Source organism: Marmota flaviventris, chromosome 8, assembly GCF_047511675.1.
Source record: "Marmota flaviventris isolate mMarFla1 chromosome 8, mMarFla1.hap1, whole genome shotgun sequence".
Classification (NCBI taxonomy): Eukaryota; Metazoa; Chordata; class Mammalia; order Rodentia; family Sciuridae; genus Marmota; species Marmota flaviventris.
In genome coordinates, this window is record NC_092505.1 from 40,244,387 (window position 1) to 40,254,617 (window position 10,231).

Here is a 10,231-nt window from a genome sequence, read left to right on the forward strand (position 1 = left end):
GAAAGTGGCTCAGAAAATAAGGAACAGGAAGAAGGAAGGGAGAGAGAGGGGGAGGGAGAGAGAGATTAACTCCCCTCAGCACAGACGAAATATATATAACCTAAAGGCATGTACCCAGTGACCTCCAGTCACACCCTACCAGAGTATAGTTACCACCCAGTTAATCCCTATCAGAAGATTAATGCACTGATTAGGTTAAGGCTGTTGTAACCCAATCATTTCACCTCTAAGCTTTCTTGCATTGTCTCACACATGAACTTTTGGGAGGACTCCTAATGTCTAAACCATAATAAAAGCTGTTTGAACATAGTTATCCTCTAGTTCTATCATCTTTGTCATTTCAAGGTCTATTTCTATTGATTGATTTTTCTCCTGGCTATTTCTAGGTTCTTTGCATAGCTGGTAATTTTTTTATTGGATACCTGATATTGTTTTTATAATGTTGGATGCTGAATCTTACTTAATTTCATCAGTTAATGTTGACTTTTGTTCTGGTTCAGTTAAGTTACTTGGAATTAGTTTTTTTCCTTTTAAAGTTTCCTTTGAAACCCAAGAAGCCTTTGGTCTGAGGTTAATGTATCCCTATTATTAAGGAGATAAGCTTTGAGAACTCGGCCTGATGCCTTGGAAATTATGAAATCTTTCTACTCTGGCTGGTTGCATAAGCCAGGCCTATGTGAGCTCTCAGAATCTTTCAAAGCTTTCTGCTTTGCAATGATCCTTTCCACTGCCTTAATAGTTTACTGTCTCATGGGTGGAGTTTGTCCCAGGGAATTCTCTGCAAATATCCAGATCTCTCTCAACCTCCTCTTTGAACTTTGTCAAGTTCTAGTTTCACTGACCTCCCAAACTCTGATTTATTCTTTTAACTCATAAATGTTACTAAGCTGTTTGTAACCTTACAAACCGAGTTCTAGAAATTCTATCCAGGTAATACACTGGGAGAGTTGTAGAACTCACAAAGTATTTCCATTCTCTCAGGGATTACAGTCTACAATGTTTGCCATCCAGATTCCAAAAACAGTTGTTATATATTTTTGTCCAGAGTTTTATCTGTCAAGGCTAGAGGATAAATTCAGTTCCTATTATTCCATTATGTCTAGAAGCAAAATCAAGTCATCTCAGTTATCTCATTCCTGATTCATCAATCAGGAATCCCTTCCAATTGCACCTTTCATTTAAAATACCACTAATAATTATGGTAGTTATTATTAGGACAACAGAATGAAAGAAAAAATCAGTATGATGACATTATTTATATATCAAATCTTAACAAGATTGTTCCTGGTTATGCAAGTCTTGATGTGGTTCTTTCAGAGTTATAGCTAAGAAGAGTAAAAAGTTCCACTCCTCAACCTGTAGAAGAGCTTGGCAAACCCATGTATAAAAACCAGTGAGACAATGAGCCATGCTTCTCTGCCTGCTTTAATCAACCTTTAGTCATAAAGTTACAATCACATTGCCCTCTTATATTTTATTACTTTCGAAAGCATATTCTTCCTACATGTTTAATGTAAAAAAAATTAAAGCATACAGGTAAACAAGAATAAGATGAGCATTCACCCAAAGTTTAGGTACAGACGGCAAGAGATAACAATTAAAATACTGTAAGATATTTTAGAATAAAACTGTTGAGGATGTTTAATAAATAAACAGACTAGCAAAAATATAAATAACTGCTTAAATAGATGTAATTATGACTATGAAATCTGTTTGGGATGGAGCAAAAATCAGGGGAAAAATGACAAATGAAATTTAATCAAAAGGCTAGGATTGTGGCTTAGTGGTAGAATGCTTGCCTAGCATGCTTGAAACCCTGGGTTCCATTCCCAGCACAGCAAAAAAATAATAAAATTGATGCCAGGCATGATGACACTCTCCTATAATCCCAGCTATGGGGAGGTTGAGGCAGAAGGATGGTAAGTTCAAGGCCAGCCTGAGAGATTTAGCAAGACCCTGTCTCAAAATAATTTTTTAAAAGACTGGAGATGTAGCTCAGTGGTTGGAGTCTTTGCCTCATATGTATTGGGTTCAATCCCAATACAGGAAAAAAAAAAAACAAGTTTGAATCAAGATCCGAGAAATAGACTCAAAATACAAAACCATAAGCATGGTACAAGACAAGTCATACCCTGTTCACACGAAACATTATAAATTACAAATCTTAGAAAATAGATAAATAATTCTTTTGGGTGCGATTAGGGAAAGAACTGCTAGGGATCAAACCCCAAGCCTTGCACATACCAAGTACATGCTCTACCACTGAACTACACCCACTCCCAGATCAGAAAGTCTTTAACACCCACTATTCACGGTATTCAGTTGAAGCTGTGTTAAAGGACAAAATGTCTTAAATTTTTATTTCAATGTATGGTAAATTTATGATTATTAAATAAGAACAAAATGTACTTTCCATGATGAGATAGATATATTTTAATATATCCAAAAATCTTGTACAACAAAATGGAATGGGACACTATCACAAATAAAGCAGACTGGTGAAAAAGTATATAAGTCAGACTGATAAAGCTCATTAAAAGAATGAAGATTTGATCCTCAGTAGGCTAAGGCAGGTGGACTGCAAGTTCAAAGCCAGCTTCAACAACTCAGTCAGTTGTTAAATTTAAATTTTTAAATTTTTAAAAGGGGAGTGAAGGGCTGGAGATGTGGCTCAGTGGTTAAGCAATCCCTGGTATTAAAAAAAAAAAAAAAACAGCTCTTACCACCCACTCAGTAACTAATATTTAGAGATCAGTCAAAAATCTTGCATTAGAAAAAAATGGCTAAGCCATTTTATGGAAAAATTCTTTGTCTCACTGACAAGAGACACATAAACACAAATATTTTCAAGGTATCTTTATTCACCAAACTTTCAAAATAAATACCCTTAGATTTTGTTTTTGCATTTCAATCGGTCCCATTGTTTTCAGTATCAACCAGCTGGACACAAAGCCATTTACATCTTTGACTTGGTAATTTCACTTCTGGGAATATAGCACTGAGGCAATTTATATTCTAGGCAACAGTTTTATAATAGGACAGTTTTGAATAGTTGTTAGACAAACAAAACCTTAGAAACACAAAATCCCCAGCAACAGAAAAAAATTAAATTTAAAAATTAAAATTATGGGGCTGGGGATGTGGCTCAAGCGGTAGCGCACTCGCCTGGCACTGGATTGGATCCTCAGCACCACATAAAAATAAAGATGTTGTATCTGCCGAAAACTAAAAAATAAATATTAAAAAAAAATTAAAATTAAACTAAGATATTTCAACATGGTAGAGTACTTTACACAATATTAATAATTTTAATTTAATTTAATTTACAGAGCACTTGTTATATGCCAGGTACTAGATGGAGGTTTTAATTATCCTGTTTATATTTGCATTTACTTGCTTAAAAGTCTCTATCTCTGGTAGATATTCACAAATGGGGAAATTAAGTCTCAGAGACCTTATGTAATAAGTTTAAAGTATATAATAGGCTCTAGGTTGCAACTTAGAACAGTAGACAGACTCTAACTCAGGTTTATCTGACTCCCAAATCTTTGATACTTTTTTCACTGTATTATGGAGTTGCAGATTCCAAATAGGGTAAGCCTCAGAATTTGGAGAAAAGGCCAGAAGATATAAACCTTTAAGATCAAAGTTTGAAATAATCAAAATAAAATTCTTCATTACTGAACAGATAAAGATTTCTTCCCAGGAAGATTGCAATATAAATTTTGATTTATAATTATGATTGCAATATAAATTTTCAACACTGTACTATATTTTAAATACTTAAATAGCAGTATTTAGTGGAAATAATACTTTCAATCAAAACCTTTGGGGCTGGGGATGTGGCTCAAGCGGTAGCGCGCTCACCTGGCATGCGGGCGGCCCAGGTTCGATCCTCAGCACCACATGCAAACAAAGATGTTGTGTCCGCCGAAAACTAAAAAATAAATATTAAAATTCTCTCTCTTTAAAAAAACAAACAAAAAAACCTTCTTGCATGCTATTTGACTGTCTTCAGATCCTTTTGGTACACCTTTTTTTCCTCCTTGACACCCTGTCCCAACCCCTCCCTCTTTTCCCACCAGTTCCTGCTAGTCCCCTGCTCCCTCCTATCTCTTCTCCTCCCCTTAAAGTGCAGATCTGCTGCAAAAGGAACTGAGCAAGACCCAGGACAGAGCCATCTCTTCAGAATTGGTAAAGGGAATCCAAAAACAATACAATCAGTCATGAAAGCTCATGACTGAAGAGAACAGCCACACCAGTGGTGACCAGAGGGATGTTTCATAATAGGTTTAAATGTTTTCCAATTGAAAATATCCTAAGAACATAGTTTTGATGATTTTTATTTTATTTTACACATTCTGAGATAAATACAGAAATATATTGCCGTTGTGCAAACTAATCTGCATGTGTGTGGCTGGTAAATGTGATTGCTTCACAGTTTCCAGGAAGGGGTCCAAGATGTCTCTAGTAAATGCAAGTCATGAATTTAAAATGCAACTAGTGGGAGTGAAACAGTAGACTTTAAAATAGTGTCAGGTCTGGGAATCATCAGAATACTTCAGTGAGTAACAGTGAAAGAGGAGAGAAAGAATTGATCTATATAACCCGCTTTCTTTCCATGGGTTCCAGATATACCAATTCAATGATGAATTTAAAAATATTTATGTCTGTACTGAACATGCACAGGCACTTTTTCTTGTTACTATTCTCTAAACAATATAGAATGATAACTATTTACATGCCATTTACATTTTAGGTGTTATAAATAATCTAGAGATCATTCAAAGTATATAAAAGGATGTATGTAGGTTATATATAAAAATACCATTTTATATAAGGGACATGAGCAACTTTGTATTTTGGTAACTGGGGGACTCCGAGAATCAATCATCCATGGATACCAAGGGTCTACTGCATTTCCCTAGCACTGTCCATAGGAGAGAGATGGGATTTAGTGAATCCTAATCTCTAGAAGAGTATACCTTATAGCGGAGGAAGATGAATTCTGCACATCCTGTGTTAGCTCAGCTGAAGCAATCCCACAGAGAGGTGGCGGGGACTGAACTCTAGATGTACAAACAAATAAAGACTTTATTTCTTACCAGTGTCCTTTAACATGCCTTAACATATCTCGTTTTTTAGCTCCTGAACAATCTCTGAAGAATTTAAAGTTTTTCAGGCTCTTGTGATTGTATGAATAGCCTCATCTGGGGACATTTACAAAAGTCCAGTCTAGCGTATTTAAAAACCTCACATCCAGTTCAACGCTTTTCCCTACCTGGCTAGGGGATCCGCCTCGAAGAAGAAGGCATGTATGGTCTGCAATTCTCCTCTCCTTGGTCCACCTCATCCACCTCATTCCCTGCCGCTTCTGGATTAGGGAGAAGGGACAGGAAGCAAATGTCCTTTTACTTGGGTTGGTGCTGTTTGTGTTCCCTCTTGCCTGCCTTAGTTGGCCAATGTTTGATTGCTAGTTCTATAGAGGGGGGACATTCATGGGTTCTTCAGAGGCCCCACGTGGTACCTTTGTAGTGCCTGGTCCCTGATGTGAGGTACTCTCTGGGTGCTTTACTATGATCTCTTCATATTACTGGAGTCCCCCCTGTGGGGTGGGACCCATCAAGACAGCTCTAATCCTTCTGCCCATTGCAGAGTCAAGGAAGCATGATCCAGGAAATTCCCACATCTTTGCCCCACCAAAGTGTTGTGCTGTCTCCTTACCATTGCACTGTGGTCTTCTCTAGCCATCTTCTTGCCCTCAGAATTCTCCAGATAGGAAGCAAATATTCAAATATTGGTCTCTATGTTTACTAGAATTACCTCAACCTTCTCTCTCTCTCTCTCTCTCTCTCTCTCTCTCTCTCTCTCTCTCACACACACACACACACACACACACACACACACACACTACAAATTCCAGAGTCTACACTTCAGGCTTCCCAAGGTCTCTTTAAGCCCTCAGACTTGGCTCTGCGGGGGATCTGATTCTTTGTCAGAACATCAGGTGACCACATCACTCCCTCATAGGCAGGCTTTCTGTAAATAAGCCCCCTTAGAACTTCTAGGTGCCTATAATGCTGAAGGTGAGTGTCAGAGACTGATAGTCACACAATCAGCTATGTCATCTTTTAGGAAGCCCTAAAGAGATGTCTAACAGCATTCTTTCCTTTTTCTTTTTCTTTTTTTTTTCTTTTTGAGACTGTAATATGCTGAAGCTAGCCTCAAATTTTCTATCTTCTTGCTGCAGCCTCCCAAATCACTGGGATTACAGGTATGTGCCAGTGCCCCTGGTTCTAATAACATTATTTAGGAGGGAAGGGATCCTTATCACTATCTTTTGAGAATTTAGCCAAAACTCTGAGATATTAGGAAAATTCCACGCCTTGGTCATTTACATTAACAATAAGAGCCAATTTAGTTCCATTTTTTTTAACCTGGTTGCTTGTTTGGGTGTATTTATTTTGGAAAAACAATTCATGAGCAGTGTGCTTATGCTTCCTATACTTCTCTTTGTGTGGGTTATTATACATCCATAAACCTATAGAAAATTACCCAGGACCTCTTGTGTATTGTATTCTGTGCTAGGCATTTTATATATGTTATCTCATTTAATCAAGCTTCCCACCATTTACTGAGCACCTATATGTAAGCATTGTTATATTCTTTTTTCTTTTAATTTTTATTTTGATATAAAATAGACTACAGAATGTGTTCAGTTTAACAATTAGTTATAAAATGAACACACATATAACCACTATTCAGATCAAAAAACATTTCCAGCTGGGCAGGGGATGTGGCTCAGTGGTAAAGTGCTTGCTTCAGATGCATGAAGCCCTGGGTTCAATCCCTTGCACCACCACCAAAAAAAAAAAAAAAAAAAAAATTGGCAACATCCCAGAAGCCCCTCATGCATTCTTTCCTTATCACAACCCCCTGAAATATTCTTCATATGCATTCTGGCATGTTATAATCAGTGGTTTCAAGCTGAAAGATTCCCAGAGCTTGCATGGATCTAGGTAATATTTGAGTTCTGGAGGCAGAAACCTAATTTTAAGTACTGGGAGCATTCAGTCAAGACCCCAGAGGAGTTGCATCTTATTTATAGGACTGCACTTATCACTTAGTAAAGGATACTCTAGACCCACAATAACGAAATTTTTAAAATAAGCTTTAGAAGAATCAAACCTATCTCCCAATCATTTAATTGTCTTTCACTATGAAGTCCAACATACTTTAAGGAAGAAAGCAAAATTCAGCACTCAACAAATTTCAAAATGTCTGGCATCCAATCAAAAATGAAAGAATCTGAAACAGCTATTAGAGCTGTGTTCAAATATTTAAAAGAAAATGAACACAATGCAAACATTGATAAAGATATAGATAAGAAACAAAGAAATTATAGAAATATAATATAATTATATATTATGTAATACTATATAGTATACAATATATAAAATATGATAAAATTATATAATATAGAAAATATAATGTCTGAAGTTTTTAAGAAATGTACTTGAAGGGTTTAACAACAGATTAGGAAGTGCAGAAGAAAAGGTTAGTGGACTTGGGGACCTTGGATAGAAGTTATCCAAACTAAAGTACAGAGAGAAAAAAGACTGAGAAAATTGTAGGATAATATTAAATGATCTAAAATACATATACTATGTGTACAAAGAAAGACATGAGTGACAAAAAATATTAAACAAAAAAATTTCTGAGCTGAGATGCAGCTCAGTGGGAGAGTACTTGCCTAGCATGTGTGAGGCCCTGGGTACAATACCCCCAGCACCATTTAAAAAATAATTGCTGAAATTTTCCAAGTAATAAAAACTATTAAACCACATATACAAGAATTCCAAATGGAACTTTAGATTGACATAGAGAATGAAAATGCTCAAAATGGTATATATGTAAATAGATATAAAAATTTTTCTCTCATATTTTAAGTCCTATAAAAGATAATTTCCATTTAAAGAAAAAATAATAAGTATAGTAGAATTTATGACATACAGGGAGTAAAATGTGACAATAATAGTAAAAATGACAGAAAAGTGAAAGTACAGTCATTCATAATGACATTTCAGTCAACAACAGACCACATACATCCCATTGATTTCATAAGACGATAACAAAGCTGAAATTTTTCTATTGCCTAGAGATGTCATATGCATCATAATATCATAGTGTAATACATTACTCACAGGTATGTGGTGATGCGGATGTATACAGGCCTACATCTTTCCCAGTCATATTAAAGTACAGCACCATCAATTATAGTACACCTCATAATGTTTGTACAATGACAAAATGGCCTAACAACATATTTCTCAGAACATACCCATTATAAATCAGCCCATAACTGTATAACTATTATAAGTTTCTTACATTATACATGAAGCATAATATTATTTGAAAGTAGATTAAAACACAATCATCAAAATATATTAAATGTAAATGATCTAACCTTCCTGTTAAAGGACAAAGATGATCACATTCACTAAAAAAGCAAAAATCAACTATATTCTGCTTATAATAAACTTATTTTAAATATAAAAATATGGAAAGATTATAAATAACAGGACTTATCTCAGTAAAGTTTTTTTTTTAGCAAAATGAAAAGAAATAGTATACTATAAAACTCTAATAACAAAAATCTGGATAATCAAATGTTCTAAAATGAGATTGTGCTGGATACAGTAGTACACGCCTATAATCCCAACAACTCAGGAGGCTGAAGCAGGAAAATTTGAGGTCAGCATGGACAACTTAGTGAGATCCTGTCTCAAAATTTAAAAAAAAAAAAAAAAAATTTTTAAAGAAAGGATAGGGGGTAGAGCCTGTGTCCAAACTGCAGTCTTGCAAAAAAAAATAAACAAATAGAATGAGATTTTAGTGATGATTACACAACTATATATGAAAAAACCATTGAACTGTATATTTTAAATGGGTCAATTGTTTGGTATGAAACTGTATTTCAATAAAGTTGTTTTCAAAAAAGAAAACTGGAATGCCTATAAAATATCAGACAGAATAAGACTTAGAAAATGATTTTAAAAATTGATAGTGATAAAGTGATCAATTCATCAGAAATATATTACAGGGCTGGGGATATATAGCTCACTGATAGAATACGTGCCTAGTATGCATGAGATATTGGGTTCAATCTCCAATACCAAAAAATCAATAATATAATATAATATATAAAACAACACTTGATATGTCTGTATCTAATAACCTAACTTCAAAATACATGAAGCAAAATTGGGAGAAAAGGGGGAAAGACAAATCTATAATTATATTTGAAAAATATATAAAAGCTCTATCAATAATTAATGGAATAGGCAGAAAATCAGTAAGGATATCAAAGATTTGAACAACACTATTGACCTGTTTACATTAATCTGTGACCAAAATATCTGATAAGAACAACTTAGAGGAAGAAAAGTTTATTTTTGCTCACAGTTTCAGAGTTTCAGTCCATGGTCAGCTGACTCCATGGCTCTAAGCCCAAGGTGAGGCAGAATATCACGGCAGAAGAGCAAGGCAGAGGAAATCTGCTTATTTATGACAGCAAGACTCATTCATTCAATAAGCATTTATTGAGCATCTACAATGTACCAGGTACTGAACAAAGAGTTGGAAATGCGCATAGCCCTCAATAGGCAGACATGGTCTCTTTTCCATAGTAGATACTGTCTACTAGGGGATACAGACAAATAGCAAGACAATTATAGAGCATTGTGAAATATCCTGAGTGAGCAAGCCCAAGAAGTTTGAAAGTACAGAAAATAAATATTTAATTTAGACTTTATGTTTATGAAAGATTTTCTGGAGAAAATGAAATCAAAGCTGAAGCCTGAAGGATAAATAGGAGTTAACCAGCCAGAGTGATGGGAAGAGTGGGCAGATTGGCTCATTTGGGGCTGCATCTCCAAAGCCATCTTTTATATAGTCCAAAACTCTACGTGGGGGCCCAGCAATCTTTGTTTTAACAAACCTTCAGGTAATTCTGATTTGTGGCAAAATTTGAAAATTACTACTCTAGGCTGTGGAACAAAATGTACACAGGTTTGGAAAAAATATGGCATCCACTGGGCACAGTGGCACACACCTGAAATCCCAGTGACTCAAGAGGCTGGGGCAGGAGGATCACAAGTTCGAGGCCAGCCTCAGCAATTTAATGAGACCCTTGGCTATTTGGCAAGGTCAGCAATTTTGAGACACTGTC